The 18640-nt window shown below is 39.6% G+C and overlaps 1 long non-coding RNA gene across 1 annotated transcript; it reads right to left on the reverse strand.

Annotated features, from left to right (window-relative positions):
* Positions 1-1298: 1298 nt before the first annotated feature.
* LOC134874500 (uncharacterized) lies at positions 1299-3109 on the reverse strand. The gene is made up of 3 exons (XR_010167077.1): positions 3050-3109; positions 1457-1548; positions 1299-1391 (listed from the first exon to the last, which is right to left on the reverse strand). It is a non-coding gene; the product is annotated as an uncharacterized LOC134874500 (long non-coding RNA).
* Between the last annotated feature and the right edge of the window lie 15531 nt (positions 3110-18640).

The following is an 18640-nucleotide window of genomic DNA, read 5'->3' on the forward strand; positions in this document are numbered from 1 at the left end:
GCTGTGGATTTCAATACATCTCAGTGTTGTTTGTGTGTGACAACCTGCCTGCAGGCCTGTAAACACTGCTGCGGAGAAAGCAGCAGGACAATGGCTCGATTGTCGATTCCACTCGTCAAATGAGGACAAGGCATCCTCGCGCTGCCTCTGACATTTCTGCTCCTCCTGTGGCGTCGTATCTGGGTTGATGAAGGTCGCGTAGTATTTAAGACGCAGAGGGAAAGATGGAGGCATGATTGTAGTAGCAGACCTTCCACACTGACCCAGTTGTCACGTTATCAGAATATGACTCTTTCCATAAAAAAAACCCTTCCACAACTGTCTCAAGAAAGACCTCAGACCAACCTCTGCTGCCTTGATTAAATCCTCACACCTTCCTCCTCCTGTGCTCGATCTGATTGGCCATTCTTTTAAATAAAAATGGTGTGTTCTTCCCTTGAAAATTTGCTAACTTGCTTGTTTTATTCAGCAGTTTTGTACACATAGCATATCAATCTTTAAGAAAGGAATTATTTGACTAGGTGAAATCTTATCTACAAAGGTTTTCAATGAGACAAATAAAGGAACATAGAATAAATAAGAAAGATTTGGAAATTGTCATAAAACAAAGGTAAGAACTGAGGTTGGTGTAATTTAGTAATGAGGGTTGCAGGTGTGGAGCAGGGACCAGGTGAATCTGCTTGGCAGCAATCAGGGAGTTAGATGTGCCACGCCCACAACGCTGACAGAAGAGTTCAATTCAAAGCCAGCCCCAATACCGAGAGAAAAAAATAGAGAGCTTTTTGAACATTAAAGCATGGCAACATGTCACAGTAGAGGCACAAAATACTAATATGAACCTGAAAAGGAACAAAATATGTCCCTTTAAGTGCTTTTAAAAACTACCTAATGGGGAGAGGGAGTTATTAAACCCCCCAAACCACGAGTCAGCATCAGTCCTGACTTATATAATTAAAATATATAGACATTTAGTATTGACATACTGATCTTACCAACTTCAAAGTTATATTGTATTTCCTTTTTTTCTTACTTAATCATATGCCTTGTCCAAAAAACAGCATTTCAGTTTAAAGTTTTGTATATATAGGGTGTGTTGCAAACACCAAGCAGCACTTCAAGATCAGATTTACTGTAAAGCAAAATGAGGTTCACAAAAACATTGAAGGCCACTGAAGACTTGGGGGGGTTTATTATAATTATCATGTTTTGAAGAGGTGCTGATTTTTAACTTTGTTGCATTTGGAGATAGGAAACTTAACTTTTTCTCCTGGGACAGTTTTCACACCTTAATGTGAGGAGGTGTTGCATGAAGTGAAGGAGGGTGTTGCTCCTGGGAAAAGAAGTCCCCCGGGTCAGCCTCCATCGCAGTGAGCCCCAGACACTGAACTTCCCTGTCAGAAAGGGCTGTTAAACAAAGTAAAGCAGAAAAACTAATTGTCATATAACATATACTCACAATGGTATGGATCTGTTTAGGTGGCTTTAATAGGTTTTGCTGCTGCACCCGTCCGCTGTACCCCGCTATTGTTACACGATAGGTAGTGTGCCCTGCAACGCAAATTTCTAAAAATGAAAATGACTCTCCTCCTTGTCTTTAACCATTCATAAAATTGTGACATTGAACATTTTTATTAACTAATATCTGGATTATCTTTAAGTGCTGGTTGCTGGCCAAACTGGATATTTCTGTGTGTGTTTGAGTGTTTGCACAGTAAGCATGCCTTTTTCTCCTGGTTTATGTGTCAATGTTCTTTCCTAAATCATACCTGCTTACTGCCCCTGAGTATGTCAAATGAGTTATAATAAAATGGAGTAAAATAAATAAAAAGATGTACTGATTCCTACTAAAAAAGATGGGATAAGCTAGGAAAATAGTCTTAACAGTAATTCACCCCATACACATTGCATGCGTTTACTGAAATAGTCAATAAAAGTGGATGTGATGGTATAGCAGCATTAGTATGTGCCAGAGGCCACCAAATCTTGGATTTTACGGCCACTTGTTTACTCTTTTTTCGCACTGGCTGGCTGTTTTGCATCAGCATAGCTTACAGTCACAAAGAACATTCCTACTGTAGTTGTTGGTAACCATCCAACCCTCCTTTTTCCCCCACCTCCTTATACGAAGCAGTGTAGAAATGTGCCTGGTTCCAACAGCCAATTATACTGTAGCCGCGATAGTGTAAATAAAAGCTTCATTTGTCCAAAAGCCTGTAATCTTTGCCCCATTGCTCCAAAAATACACACTCTCCCCTTTGAACAATAGACATTTGTTTTCAGGATAACAGGCTATCAGATAAATGGGTTTTCGGTCAATTTAGAATTTTTTTGGACCATTGGGGTCTCAGAATAATGGGCCTCTGGGACAACTGGTATTCCATAGAGGTTTTAAACTGGGGGCATGTGAACAATCCATTTAACACACTGCTGTCTGCTCTGCAGCTTCTGAAATGTCTGGTGAACAAACATTTTGTAAAGATCCGGTTCTACCTGTCAGCTGGCAGGATGCAGTGCACTTCAAGAATATTTGAATACTACACAGGCTCATACAGTTTTATTGAGTCAACCGTTTGCACCAATTGGTTCCTAAGCTGAACCAGGAGTTGAGTCAGGGTGTGGTTTGGCTCTTGTTGTGATCTCTCTGCCAACTGGAAGAGGGCCTAATTAACCAATGTGTTTTCCAAACGATCAACTTGCTAACATGAAATTATTATTATTTTCAATCTATTTGATCGGTTTGTATACAGCTCTGGAATTTCTTATGGCAGCCATTCCATTCCAGTGTCTATTCCAACACAGAGAAATGTTGTTAGTAGTTAGTAAAATACCAAACCTATAAATACTTAAGGAGAGCAACTGATCATATTGCACTGGTTGTCACGGTTCTGTCAAGGTTCGATAACAGGACCCAAGTGCAGCAGTGTAAGCAGGACAGGCAAGGGAGGGGGTTCCAACAAAAAGCGAGCTTTATTAAAAGCTGTACATAAAAAACAAGGAACACTGCAAGGGCAAGCCAGAGAACAAAATCAACAAATAACTGGAAACAAACCGGGTCAAGGGAGGCAGACAGGCAGGACAGACTGGGGATCACAGGACTGGAACATTCAGGAATGACGACCATATAATGACAACGACACCACAAGGAACACAAAGGGAAGACAGGACTAAATACACCAGGGTAATCACAGGACAAGACACAGCTGGAGAGGGGAGGAGAAACGCAGGGGCAACAGGTGAACACAATGATACAATCAGGCACAGGAGGGAAACGCAGACAGGAAGTGAATCTAAACATGACACAAGAGGGGAAAACATTTCATAACAAAACCGGAAACATCAAACAAAACAAGGATCATGACAGTGGTCTTTTAATTTTTTTCAGGGTTGTATAAAAAATCGATCACTTTTTACTTTGTTAACAATTTCATGTCACCCTCAGGATAAATCCTACCAACTTTGTTGATTCTTTTCTGACATCATCATCTGGGAAACATTATTCATGTGCCATAAAATTTGATTTATGATCAAATACTTGCAGAGTTTATGACCTTCCCTTCCCATTCACCTCAGCTGGACTGTGTTTACTGCTTATGAGCAAGGCAAGGCAAGTTTATTTGTACAGTAACTTTCAACACAGGGCAATTCAATGCACTTTACCAAAATTAAAGACATTAAGAGCATTAAGAAATAGTGCAGCAGAAACACATGGCATTTAAAAACAGTCATTAAATATCAAAGAGAAAAAAGTCAAGATAACACAAGCTAATATATAAAATACATGAATAAAAGTTACAGTGCAGTCTTATATATCAATAGTTCCATTAAAATCAGCGACAAAGAGAAAAGTCTTCTGCCTGGATTTACAAGTAATAAGAGTAGCAGCGGACATGCAGGGTTCTAATAGTTTGTTCCAGATATCTGGAGCATAATAACTGAAATTCTCCTTGTTTAGTTTTGACTCAGGGGATAGAAAGCAGACCCGTCCCAGAGGAGCTGAGGGTTTTAGATGGTTCATAATTTAGAAGGAGATCGGATATGTATGTTGGCCCTAAACCATTCAATGCTTTATAAACAAGCAGCAGTTAGCCGTTAGCATGCTAACTCAAGGATGTCGAACATTAGAAAAATGATACGTTAGCATTCTGATATTGTGAGCATATTAGCTTTTATGTCACCTGCTGTCTCTGAGTGCAGCTCCCAGGACAACTGTAGCATCTTAGGTCCAATCCAAATATATCACTTTAGATTTAACCACGCCAACTTCCACATGATGAAAGCATCGATGTAGCTCCCCGCGACTGCGTCATGGATGTAGAAAAAGATTGTCGTCCTCCCCATCTAAACCCCGCTCAGGATATATCACATCTAGCTTCATTTGATCAATTAACTGTTTATCCGACAACAAAGAATCAGCTAATACGGTCCATCCCCTCACTTCCGGCCACTCAGAGACAACTTCTAAACCCATGTTGAATTAAGAATTAGGACTACCTCAGCTATGCATACCTGTGAGCGTCGGTCATATTTAAAAAGCCCTATTTTTTGTATATTGTGTTTAGTCAAGGCTGCGCAAGTGTTGGTTGTGCAAGTTGGTGAAGCTGTTCCTCCATTTGCAAGTGTTTTATGTTTTTAGATTCTCATCGTTTTTGAAATTGCATCTCACAACACTGGAAGTGTTTTGGACATTGTAACACGTTTGCGCCTGTGGGCACCGTAGAATATACCACAAAATGATATATATATAAATAAGAGGCCAGTTTTAAGTCAGTGAATATAAAAAGTATATACAAAGATAAAAATATGAGTTCTAGAAAGAAACTACTTATGTTTGTGGTTTTGTTGCAATAAAGTTGAATTAAGGATTATATTGCTTGCTTGTTGTTTTCGCATTGATGGGACCTTCTTTTGTGTTTCCTGCTGATCGGGTTTGGAATGAGAGCTGAAGAGGTCCTCAGTGGGACTGAAACTGAGGAAAAGTTTCATCAGGCCTCACATGCTTAACATTCCCAGCTGCTGTTGTCTCATTTCCACGTTTCACTTTTAATTTTGGATTTGGTTTGATTTAATTAAAGTTTAGAGAAGGGAAAATAAAACACTGAGTCAAAGGTACTTCATGAGGAGCCTCGTGAGAACGAGTGAAAAACACAAAGTGTGAGTGGCACTTAGTGTGTTGTTTGTAAGATTTAAGTTATTCTGAGACGCAGCGGCCCTGGTCTCCTCTGTTCTGACAACAGTCTTAAATGATGAGTTCATAAAAAGCTGTCTAATGACATGGTATACGTCTGAGGACTGAACACGTCTGTTCGCTTCTCTCTCCCGCTGCTTTACAGGTAGAAGAACAGAAAAACATGTCAGCTGATTGATTTCACTTGAGTGCTTCATTTTTTGTTTTCTTTACCAGGTCTTTTTTACCTGTTTTTGTGTTCATTAACTAAAATAGACATTTAAAGTAAACCCATCACCTCCACATTGTCCTTTTGGATTTATTGTAGGTTGTTCAAATAACTAACTCTAATTATAAATGAGAACAAATGTCTCCTAAAGTGCTCAGAAATTAGAACATGTACAATTCCATAAAACCTGGAGGAAAGATCATCTGATAAAATCCAAATCTCCTTAAAGCTTCTTAATATCAGTTAGTGAAATCTGATCTGAGACAAGTTACAGTATATCCTGGTGTTAAACATAGGCTTTTCACACACAAATATGACATATTATAACAGAAAAATTCTCAAACTCTGCAACAAATACATCTACAACTTACCTTAACATACATTAAAAACACTGAAACGTTGACTTTAATTAAATGTATTATGTCAACAGTTCTCACATAACTGTATTAGGTTAATTTAAAGCAATAATATTACTTTTAAATTGTTTCAACTAGATATAATTGCTTTTAACTAACCTAATATGTTGATGTGAAATCTGTTGACATAATACATTTAATTAAAGTCAACGTTTGACTTTTTTCAAAGTAGGAAGAACAATGTGTCACAGGTCAGAGATCACTGATTGAGGCTCAAATAAGTACTTTAAGAAGGCAGAATGGAGATCATAATGATTGGAGCATTCAGGATGATTGGACTGGAATGATTGGACTGTGGACAGGTGTCTTTTATCCAGGTAAAAAGTTGACATCAGCAGTACTTTTCTTAAAAGTATAGCATTTGTATTTCTTTGTAAGTGGGCAAACTTACAAAATTGGTAGGGGATCAAATACTTATTTCCTCCACTGTACATAGAATACTTCATACATTATATCTGTAAATATATATAAAGGTTTTTCAATTTAGATATAAATGCACTGATATACACCCAGTTGTATGAGATAGCAAACACAGCTCCACCATTACACGTACAGGGGGGTCAGAGGTCACACAGATGAGGAGCAGTTTGCTGAAACTAAAGCAGGAAACATTGTTGTTGCAGTTCAGCTGGCAGATGTGTTCACAAACATTTCCAATAGGTCACTGCTCCAGTCTGTAGTACCCACATGTTTTAAAGAGTCCATCATTGTCCCTGTCCCCAAAAAGACAAAACCCATCTGCCTCAATGACTACCGCCCAGTTGCACTCACCTCCATCATCATGAAGTGCTTTGAGCGGTTAGTCAAACCTTTTATCACCTCCTCCCTCCCCGACTCACTGGACCCCCTGCAGTTTGCCTACAGGGCAAACAGGTCCACGGAGGATTCCATCTTATGTGAGAATGCTGTTCATTGACTACAGCTCAGGGACCTTGGGCTCAACAGTGCCCTCTGTGACTGGATCCTGAGCTTCCTGACGGACAGATCCCAGGCAGTGTGGATGGGGAACATCACATCCTCCACCTTGACCCTCAACACCGGAGCCCCTCAGGGTTGTGTGCTCAGCCCTCTCCTCTACTCCCTGTTCACGCACGACTGCGTGGCCACTCACAGCTCCAACACCATCATCAAGATTGCTGACGACACGACCGTCATCGGCCTGATCACAGACGGCGACGAGACGGCGTACAGAGAGGAGGTCAGAGCCCTGACATCTTGGTGCCAGGACAACAACCTCCATCTCAACGTCAGCAAAACAAAGGAGCTGATTGTGGACTACAGGAAGAGGCAGAGAGAGGCACACACACCCATCACCATCGACGGGACTCCTGTGGAGAGAGTCAGCAGCTTCAGGTTCCTCGTGGTAAACATCAGTGAGGACCTGACATGGACACATCACACCTAGGGTCATATCCAAGACGGCTCGACAGCGGCTCTTCTTCCTCCGCAGGCTGCGGAAGTTCAACATGGACTCCAGGATACTCTGCAACTTCTACAGGTGCACCATCGAGAGTATCCTGACTGGCTGCATCACCGCCTGGTATGGCAGTTGGACCGCCCTCAACCGTAAGACTCTATAGAGGGTGGTGAAAACTGCTCAGCACATCACCAGGACAGAGCGGCCATCCATGGAGGACCTCTACACCCAGCGCAATACTTTCAATGTATTTAAATACTTTCAATGTATTCCACATATGTATATATTTCACATCCTTATCTTATCTTTATTGTTGTTATTGTAAATATTCTTCTCTCTTTTTGTACTATTTTATTTATCTTATTTGCACCATGTATGTTGAGTTGTTGGAGGAGCACGCGACATAAGATTTTCATTGCCAACATATACGCTGTATATGCTGTGCATATGACCAATAAAACCTTGAAACCTTGTTACTGTGAGAATACTGTCCTTTCTTTCAAAGGGCTGGACGACCTTGGTAGAGTGTGTGTGTGTGTGTGTGTGTGTGTGTGTGTGTGTGTGTGTGTGTGTGTGTGTGTGTGTGTGTGTGTGTGTGTGTGTGTGTGTGTGTGTGTGTGTGTGTGTGTGTGTGTCTGTGCCTGTGCGTGTGCGTGTGCGTGTGCGTGTGCGTGTGTGTGTTTGTGTAAAACAGATAAAATGGCAACCTACATGTGTGGGAGTATGTTGTTGAGGTGGAGCAGAGACTGGACTAGCTGCCAGGAAACACTAACATAAACACACACTCTCAGTAACATCAATCCAACACACACACACACACACACACACAAACTCTCTCTGAGTGTGGCAGCCAACAGTCAGAGAGCTCACAGCCCTGAACCACCAATCAGAGCATGAAGGCATCGCTCGCTGCACCGCTGCTATCTTATGTAGACATATGACATCACCAAAGGAGCCAATTAGCTGCAGGTACCGGGTGCAGGTGGACCAATCACACACCTTCACATTTGCCTACCACTGATAGTCGAAAAACATCAACCCAAAGAAAAACGTTAATTATAACCAGATTTCATAATTAACTAATATAAAAGGAGTAAAATGTACAAATACAGGCTGGCAGTCCCTTCACATGAGTCATCCCCTCTATCTCCTCCTTTCAAATCTGTCTCTCTTATAAAAGCTAGGGAAACATTAAAGAAGACATATTCTGCTCATTTTCAACTTCATATCAGTATGTATTGCCTCTACTGGGACATGTATCCATGCTTTAAAGTTCAAAAAACTCTTTATTTTTCTCATACTGTGCTGTGTGAAGAAGCGTGAGTGTTACATGGTGATGTCACTGTGTTACAGAATAAACAAGGAGTCCAGGTGAGTCAGGCAGGGTGGGTGGAATGTGTGGGAGAGAAACTCCCACTGTGGGAGAGAAACTCCCACTGGAAGGGAACACGAGGATTTTAGCCTTTGCAGACCATTTACATGCACAAAAACCTATAGAACACACTACAGGAAAGGGAAAACCCCAAAAAGCAGAACAGGGCCCCATTTATATATATCAGCTTATTTACTTATCCTTGCAAAACTGATATTTTGCTGGCGGGATTTGGACAGCAAATTAAAAGGTGCAAAGGTAGTACTAGCTGAAGAAAGACACACACACAAAACACACACATACACATACACACACACACACACACACACACACACACACACACACAGTTTTGGAGTGGAGGGTTGGGTGGTTAGAGGGAGCGAGACATTCAGATCTTCATCACAACCACAACCCTTCTCCCTTCAGGACGTCCCTGCATCTGCCAAGAGCCTGACAATGTATGTGTGCATGTGTGTGTGTGTGTGTGTGTGTGTGTGTGTGTGTGTGTGTGTGTGTGTGTGTGTGTGTGTGTGTGTGTGTGTGTGTAGGCAAAAAAGAAGAATGTGAAAAGGAGAAATGTGTGAATGTGTGTGTGAAAGACATGCAAAGTGTGACTGAGTTGCAGAGTGTGTGTGTGTGTGTGTGAAAATAAAAAAAATGTGAAGAAACAGTTGATGTGAATGTGCGCTTGTATATGTGTGTGTGGGTATACCCTCTGCCCTCTTCCAGCTGTTGTGTCTTCTTCTCTCAGCAGAGGAAGAATAAAAAACTGCTGCAAAAAAACAAATAAAAAACTCGTACCTGGCATCAAAAACACACATTTTTCATTTTTAGTAAAAAAACTCACAATTCTTCCCCAAAGCACCCACACTGTCTACTGGAAACCAAAAAAGTTTCTCTGGAGACAGATGGTGTGCAATGTCTTCAGACAATACAAACTTGTAATATTGGGAAAATGATTTAGTTAATAAAATAAAACAAAAAGGAAAATGTCTTACATTTGTTTTTACACTAATTTATTTTTGAGAATATTTCACCGTTTGTTTATCCACACAAACTCAAAACAGATCGGAGCAGCAGCAAATAAACGAAAACATTTGTTCTAGTGAAAACTGAAATTTGAATTTATAAAATTAAATTAGATAAAGTTGTGAACTCAAAAATCGAGCGGATGAATCCTTTCGCTGACATTCATGTTGTCAAAGGAAATGGATAACATTTAGTCATTGACAGTGATGGGCAAGTTACTTCCAAAATGTAATACAGTACATATTACTTATTACTGTCTTTTTAAAGTAATAAGTTACATTACTTTGAGTTACTTTCACCAAAATAACCGCAAAAGTATGGCTTTGAATGCTAAAATGTATTTTATTGCAGCACATTAAATAAAGCTATCTATGGCAGTATGCGGATACAAGCGGCCGAAATGGGATTTCTCCGCAGGGTGGCTGGCATCTCCCTTAGGGATAAGGTGAGAAGTTCAGTCATCCGGGAGGGACTCGGAGTAGAACTGCTGCTCCTTCGCGTTGAAAGGAGCCAGTTGAGGTGGTTCGGACACCTAGTGAGGATGCCACCTGGGCGCCTCCCTAGGGAGGTGTTCCAGGCACGTCCAGCTGGGAAGAGACCGAGGGGTAGACCTAGGACCAGGTGGAGGGATTATATCTCTTCGCTGGCCTGGGAGCGCCTTGGAATCCCCCAGTCGGAGCTGGTTGATGTGGCCAGGGAAAGGAAAGTTTGGGGCTCTCTGCTGGAGCTGTTACCTCCGCGACCCTGACGGAAAAGCGGGAGATGATGGATGGATGGGTATCATACTGTATTTCAACAATAGATTACAGGTCTCAGACATAATCAGAACATGTCTCTGATTGGCTGGAACACCAAACAGATCATTGTAGCCATCCCATAAACCCCTCTGTTTCAGCACTGTTCCAAAAGTGCTGATTCTGTGTCTGTAGCTTTAAATGCTAAAGAGCTGCTGCTGTATATGTCTGAGACCTATAATATATTGTTGATAAAGAGCATAATAGCCGACCTTTAAACTAGTGGCAACCATTTTGAACTGTGCAATTCATCTGTAAATATTTTAATCATTATTAAACACCACTTTTAATTTCATAATGTTTTATATCTTGATTCAATGTGAACATGATTATTTTAATATATTGTATATAAATATATTTTATTCTATTTACGATTTACTTACATTTCATATGTTTATACAACTGTCTTTATTTGATTTTATAAATATTATTGAATGTTTTTTTATTCTCTGTTTTATGTTATTCTAATAAGTGTTCAATCTGGTGTTAGTTAGTTTGAAAATCAATGAAAATTATATGCTGATTTGCGTGTCTTCACTAAGTAAGTCTATGGGTAAAAGTCATTTTGGCAAATGGCATCACATGATGGACATGTAACTTGTAATTCCTCAAGTTAACACTTCAAAATGTGTCTCTTTCTGGGGCTTCAAGTGGATTCATAGCTCAGACTAACACAGTACTTTTACCCTGGATACCGCTGTTTGTGTACCTTGTAAAATCAGAAGTCACACATTGAATTATTTACATTTACTATTTTCTACTCACCTTAATGAAGTACAATATCAAGTGAATTGAATTGGATGTGTGTATCTTGAAGAGAATTATGCATTCACATCTTTTCAACATCTGGTGAGCAATCTGTTGTTTGCATACACTGAGTGTCTGTGACACCAGACGGCTCTGATCTCACTGAGACGCGAGGGGATCTAAAAGCTCTTCATCAGTGGCTCTCGACCGTCAATCATAGGTAAAGAAAATCCAGAATAAAAGCATTTAGAGAAAAACATCATTTTTCCAATCCTGTTATTTGGTGGTTAGAGTTCAGCCATATTTTCAATTGGCGCTATAAGTGGTGTAAAGTAACCAAGTGCATTGACTAAAGTACTGTGCTTCAGTACAATTTTGAAGTACTTTTACTTTACTTGAGCGCTCATTAAACGCTTCCTCATTCCTTATATTGGATTTAGACTCCACTAAATTATTTTAACATATTTTGCTACTTTTCAAAACATAATGCATCTCTGAAAAATAAACGAATGGAATAATGTTTAAGGTACAATAAAAGTGGAATTATCCATGATATACCAAAAAGTAACTTTTTTTAATAAAAAATCTACAAGAATAAAATGCTATCGATGCAACAATTAGTTCATAATTTCATAAATATACATATGCAATAAACCAAACATGGGGGTGTTTTTTTCCCGCAGAATTACCTCTTTTACTTTTAGTGTCTTGTTATGAGTATGAACATGTCTTGAAAACATTAAGTTTAATGTCATAGAAAAAATAATACATGTTCTTATTTCTTGTTAGCATTACAGAAATATAATGTATTCAAGGAATATACCTTTCCCTATGTGTTTCTATTTAGGTCGTGTTCACTTTAACATCACATGGTTCTAAATGTCCTATCACATGTCCCGTAGTTGGGAAGTTAACACTCATTCGCGTGAAGCGCATTTCAGAGATTTAGTCAAGTTGTTAAATCCTTTACATCCAAAATAATCTGTCGACATCTTGTGTCTGGCATAGCATCGTTGGTATGTAGGCTATACTTCTTTCTTGAGATTGTCTGTAGAGTTTTATCATTGGAATGAAGACTCAACTCTCAGAGTCTTGGTGTTGGGAAAACGTTTAACTGGCCGTCAGGATATTAGGATTAGGCATATCGAGGACGGAACAGTGAAACAACGCTGCTATCAAGCAAGCGAGATAAAACAGAATCATTCGAAGCTAGCCGACGCAAATTTCCTGCTCGTAAACGATCGGCGCCTTTCAGAACGGTCGTCGCCATTTCGCAGACCGGTTGTTGCCATTTTGAATGGTCGATGCCTTATCCGAGCGACCGATCTTGAATTCCGAATGCTCGTGGAATGTTCGTGAAGTTTTCGTAACTTCTCGGAATTCTTAGAATTATGGGTAATCACATTTCTCGAAGAATACAGTCAACATGGCAGCCGAAGAAGGGTCAACTCCAGATCTTGTTCCGTTGGCGGCAGAAGCACAGCCAAGACCTTCTCAGGAATCTGTCAAGAAACCATCTGGATGGAACACTTTTTTCAACTCAGTTGCGGTGAGTTTAATTTGCAGTTTGAGATGTTTTCCTAAATGCTCTAGCAAAGTAAATATTTACACCAGATAACAATATAAATATAGGCTACATATATTTGAACAATCCTTGATTTGACCTTGAAATATAACATCTATAGCAAACACTGTTTTTTCCGACCCCTTGTGTCAAAATAAGTTTTCACCAAATTTTTACTCCCTTGTTACCTAGTACAGCAGACCTATGAACGCTGATAGAGGACAGGGAGGAGGCGTGGCTTTGATTTTCACCCCCTCAATTCACACAGGAACAATTTGCATGCCTACCAATACAGCCTGCTTCACCACTTTTTTGTTAGATTCACCCTTTAATTTGTTTGCATTTTTCCACAGCCAGATGTTATGGATTAGACAAGTCTCCACAGTAGTTGGGAAAATGTGGAAAAAGTTGCCTGCGGACAGACGAAAGGTTTGCATATGAACTTATTGTCCCGTATCTTTGAAATGGGTTAAAAATCTATTTCTACCCATGCTACAGGCACAAATATCTCTCCGTACCAGGGTACTACATTACCCTAACAAGCACATATAAGCCCACCATTGCTATGTTTTCCTGTCGATGTGCAATAACAAGTAGCATCATAATGTTTAGATTGCACCCCTAGCCAACAGTTCATATTATCCTTTGGAACCAACCCCTCATCGTACAGTATTGTATAGATATCCACAAAGAATGCCACATAAGCCAGTTGACACAATTGTACAGAATGTAAAGTAAAGTAAATTTCTATATTGTTCTGCAACAGCAGCTTCTCCAGAGAAAAGGACCTGAAGTATCACCAGAAAGGCTGCCATGAATGCATTTGCAATGAATGTAATGAAAGTTTCAGTCACAAGCTAAAGTTGAAAAGGCATATGGCCAAGTATCACAGAGAGAGCTACAAGTGTAGCCATTGCAATAAGATTTTTTCTGAGAAAATAAATCTTACCAGCACCAGAAATCACATAACTGATCACGCACATGAAAGAAATAACAGGATTTAGTACATTACATAGCGAGTTTTCAAGGATAGCAAGTTTTAATGGATTAAAAAAGTCTGCACTCGTAAGGAATTTTGTCCTGTTCATGTTATCTCATGTTCATGAGCCGTTGAAGTAGAATTTGATACCTGTATGTATTACCTCCTTACAAATAGAAACTGACTGTTCAACTTCCTGTATTGTACATGTTTAATTTTGATTTACCACTTGTATTCCCTCATATATGCATAACCCATGTACAGTGAACATATGCCAGGAACATACAAGTCACAAAATAATGGGGCATTATGCAGTATGCTAAGAGAATTCCTTAGACTTAACTATTTGACAGAAAATACTAGGCAGAATATTACATACAATTTTTCAAAAGCAGTGAATAATGGGAAGTGATTTTCCACAAGAGATTGAAGAATGCCTTTCCTTGATTCTACTTATATTTTTGTTCTGGTATGGTATGGTATGGTACATGTATTGTTTCATATTGTACACTTCATTAGGCCTTTGTATTTTACAGCCTCAACTCTGGAGTGTCTAAAAATCTATTCTGCACACAAGATTCTGTGTCATCGCAACTATACTAAGTCTATTCACAAGTGCAACACAATGCATCTTTTCGAACCAGCATGATCCATGACAATGTTCTCTGCGTATTTCATTTTATTTAACACATATGGACAGATGCTACTTGAGCCCCATCACGGGCATGTCTGATCATAATACACGTTGTAAGCAGATCAGCCTACTGCATCTATGGTGTGTACTTCATAATGCTTCCTCAAACAGTATGAAACTAGCATTAAAACTGTTCATTTTAAAGCATATGAAATAGCTTTTCAGCATAGGGCAGTATACATTTAAAGCTACTTATAAAGTGGCTCCTTGCCCTGAAAAATAAGCCATGAAAAGTAAAGATCATTTAAAACGTATTGTTACCAATCCCGCAAGACGTGTTGACATAATCCCAAAAATGCAGTGTACATGTAACTATTGTAAGTTGAGTCACAATTGTCTGTGAAATAAACCCCACATAATGAGCAGCACTTTCTTTAACATAACTTTCAAATGAAATAATAGCGCTTTTCATTCATGATTATGATCCATTCTGCCATTGAGGGGAACAAACAACTAAACAAACTGGTAAACAATTCATATGTACAGCTTCTATTCCTTTAAGTTTAACAAAAAATCATAAACCTTACAATATTTGAAGGTGAGGACTTAATGAATATGTTTCTTTACCTACAGCATCTGTTTGTTGTGACTCACTACTGCACACATAAGTTGCATTTTTTGTAATGTCAAACTACAATTGTGTGCAACCAGACCATGCCATAGCTTATGTACTTAAGTACAAACATGCTTAGCACTAGAATGACAAAACAATATGTTACCCCGGTATGCTTGACAGAGAAAATGTGGCAAGATAAATAAAGAACAATAATGAGGTAACACCAGATAAAAGACCCATGGTGAGAGCATTTCCATACTAAAGTAGGAGAATTTGTAAGCTAGAAAACTCAAAGAAAGATCCATTTTGATCCCAACATTCACATTTCTATAGTATCATTCACTTAGAAATGTCTGGGTTCCATTGTCCCATCTTTTTTTGCTACTATCCTAAGCATAGTCTTCCTCGTTGTTATTGTTGCAAGTCTAATATGTTAGTTCTTTCAGGAAGAAGTTGTTTTGTTCTTTTGTATATGTTTTGTTTTCGATTTCATTACATGAGACCCTGACTTTTTGCTGGTATTTGTGTTTGCCTGTACAGCTTTAGCCAGACTGTGGGAACGCTTACATTTCTTCAGAGGTACTTCCAAGCTTGCTTGTGCTGACTGTAGTTTTGAAGGCCTTCCTTTTGATACTGCCTGCCGGCTGCCATTTCCAAACATCCTTTTTCTATTTGGCTCGACGCTGATTTTCTTTCCAATGCCTGTTTTCTTCAACTCATTTGTCCCAAAATGATGAAGTGCTGCTGTAAGATTTGCATGCATTTGTGGAAGGTCCAGTTAGACTTGAGACTCGCTTTGAAAATGTGGTAATTGCTCTAGCTAGATTTGTATCATTGGTTGATTTAAGTTTCTCTGCAATCTGCTCAAATGACTTGTTTAGCAAATTTGATGCTGTGTCAATACATGAATCATCATCTAGTTCCTGCTCTTCGCAGACCTGCGCCTCAACCATTACTGTGGGGAGCTCATTATCCACATGATGTAACAATTCCTCATTGACAATTCCTGATGTGGCTGGCATACTTTGGTCAACAACAGTTTGCAAATTGTTGTAAAAGGATAGTGACAATGTTTCCCCAATTGCAATCTTAGCCAGTTTTTGTCTCTCTTCTGAATTGGTGACAGAAACAAAATTAAGATAATGTGCCTTCTTAGCTGCCCATAATATGTACTGATGCTTGCAGGAACTACCATCTTTTCCAACTGAGCAGCTGCAAACCCCCACTGTCATGTCTACTGTGTGGCTGAAACAAAAAAAAGAATGACATAAGTTATAAATATATAATAAAATGTAAAACTCCAATAAAAGTCTTAACTCCAGAAGCATGTGTTTTTTTTAAGAAGACTACACTAACATCAATACACAACCACATTTTGTAAAATTGCAACACAGATTAACAAAGAATTGAGACATTTATATTTAAGTAGCTGAATAGTGCACACACACACCCAACCCATTCAGACCCTTCTTAGCAAATGTAGGTAATTATGTAATAGTTAGGAAAGGTCCAGGTCTATTCTGGCCCAAAGCGGGCAAAGAAAATTAAGTTGCTACAGCTGCAAAATCATGAACAAATATTCTCACACACTCTGCAGTACCTTTGTCCTGGACCGGATCCACTTGCAATCTTGAAAACATTGTGCTCGAATTGCTGCACCGATGACAGGTAGGTATTCTGTTCCTCTTGTGAAGGGACCAGAATTCCTGTTGCGCCATCTTTGATGGTTCCCATGAACTGCCGTCTCTAGGCACCGTCAAAGCTCCCATCTGCTAATGACAGCAACCTTGTCTTGTAATGGTTCTCCAAGTCTGACGTAATTCTCTGTATAAGGCCCACTACATTACACTCCTTTACTCTTCTTAAGACAGTGTCTTTCAGAACAAGAAACTACGCTTCCACAAAGTTATTTGTGTGGTTCCCTCTCACAAGCAAGTGACTTCTGAAGCAAAGGGCCTCTTTTTTTCTCACACAGGTTTGACACGTATGTAGTAAAGTTGGAGTACTGTTTACATCTGTCATCCTGAAACAACTCTGAACAGCAGTTCTGAAATGTTTCTTCAGTTTCAGCATAGAGACACTTCTTGAAGAGGCTTAACAAGTGCGGACCGTCGTCTTGTTGGATCTTATTTATCTTGTCATGTAGTCACTTCCATACTTGCTGTATTATATGGAAGGTACACAGTAGGCAAGTGGCCCTAGGCCATTCTTGGCTGAGAGCATTGCGTTCTTCTTTACAGTTATCTGTAAGTATGACATTGGGACCTACTTCAGGTCAATTGCCATAAAAGGCATCAGGTGGCAGACAGAACTTTAGTGTCTGAAAGCCCTGACACAAGATACTTTCCTTCTCATCACTTGTGATCAAAATCCCCAATGGCAATGCACCAGCCTCATGTTGAGTGCATAACATGAAGACCTTTAAGTTATGTTCTTCAGTATTCAAAGTTGCATCTACAAAAACAATTTCTCCTGATTGAGGGACTTCTTTATGAACCCTCTTCATCAATGGAGTTTCCAGTGCAATTATGAGAGGTTTACTGTCACCCTCATATATCTGGTGCTTGGTACTTGCCTCAGGAGTCTGTTCTTTATACGATTCAAGTCTTTCCACCAGCTTGATAAACATCTGACTGTCTTTCCCTCCATAGTTCTCTTTTCCAAATTGTTGGTACAGATGACTGAAGTCTCTTTTCCTCGGCATGATGGAGCGATCCGCCTTTCGTTGGTGATAAGTGATGTCATCTTTACAATCATTCTTAAGGTCTGTCAAAAACTGCTGTCTAGCGGTTGATGGTGTCAGACCGGACTCAAAAAGCTGATATACTTTCTTCACTGTTTCTTTAGACACATCTTTGAAGTTGGAAGCTTCCAAAGTACCAACTGAATGATTGTGCTCACAGTGAATGTCAATGGTAGTGACATTTTCTCTTGATATCTTCAGCACTAGCTGGAACGGGCAGTTCGTATTCTTAACCCTAGCAGTAGGATCCCTGCTAAGTCTGCGCTGCGGGTCTTTACTTGGACTCCACTTCCTTGTGTTGTGTTGGCAACGGTAGTATGTCTGCATGAAATAGCCAGATGTCTCACCCTTGACTGTTTTCTTCCTTAAGCAAGTGTCATTCAGGGCTTCATATTCAAGTAACTAGTCTTTGTAGTTGTCAGTAGTCAGGTCTGGTGTTAAGACACTGGCAACAAAACCAGAGCAAGTGCCCCGAAGTCTTGTGATCCTGTAAGTGCATTCCTCTGGTAAAGTTTTCAGGAATGTTTCCTGGTCAACTTCATTGGTATCCTGAAGCTTTTTCAAGTCGTCCATCTCCTCAAGGGCTGATCTTATGAGATCAGCGTATGGTTCTGGGTCTGGTTCTCCTTCGGCCGCCCGAACCTTTTCTTGTTGTCCTTCGCACGCAAACTGAAGAAGGGTAAATATGATACTGTTTATTACAAATGACCAAGAATCTTCAACCAAATCAAACATAGATTCCCTGTGTTATATTTCTGAGGCCTTCTATCAACTTTATTACTTTTCAAGGTCAAATACATGTAGGGTGAATTTGTGTAAGAAGGGGAGAAGTGTTCATTTTATGTGGTCAGCTTTTATTGCAGTTTTGCCAAACTTGTAGCCCTTTTGATCCACATATTTCTGTGTTTTGTTACCTTGTAGTTACCAGAATTAATC

Source organism: Eleginops maclovinus, chromosome 13 (assembly GCF_036324505.1).
Source record: "Eleginops maclovinus isolate JMC-PN-2008 ecotype Puerto Natales chromosome 13, JC_Emac_rtc_rv5, whole genome shotgun sequence".
NCBI lineage: Eukaryota > Metazoa > Chordata > Actinopteri > Perciformes > Eleginopidae > Eleginops > Eleginops maclovinus.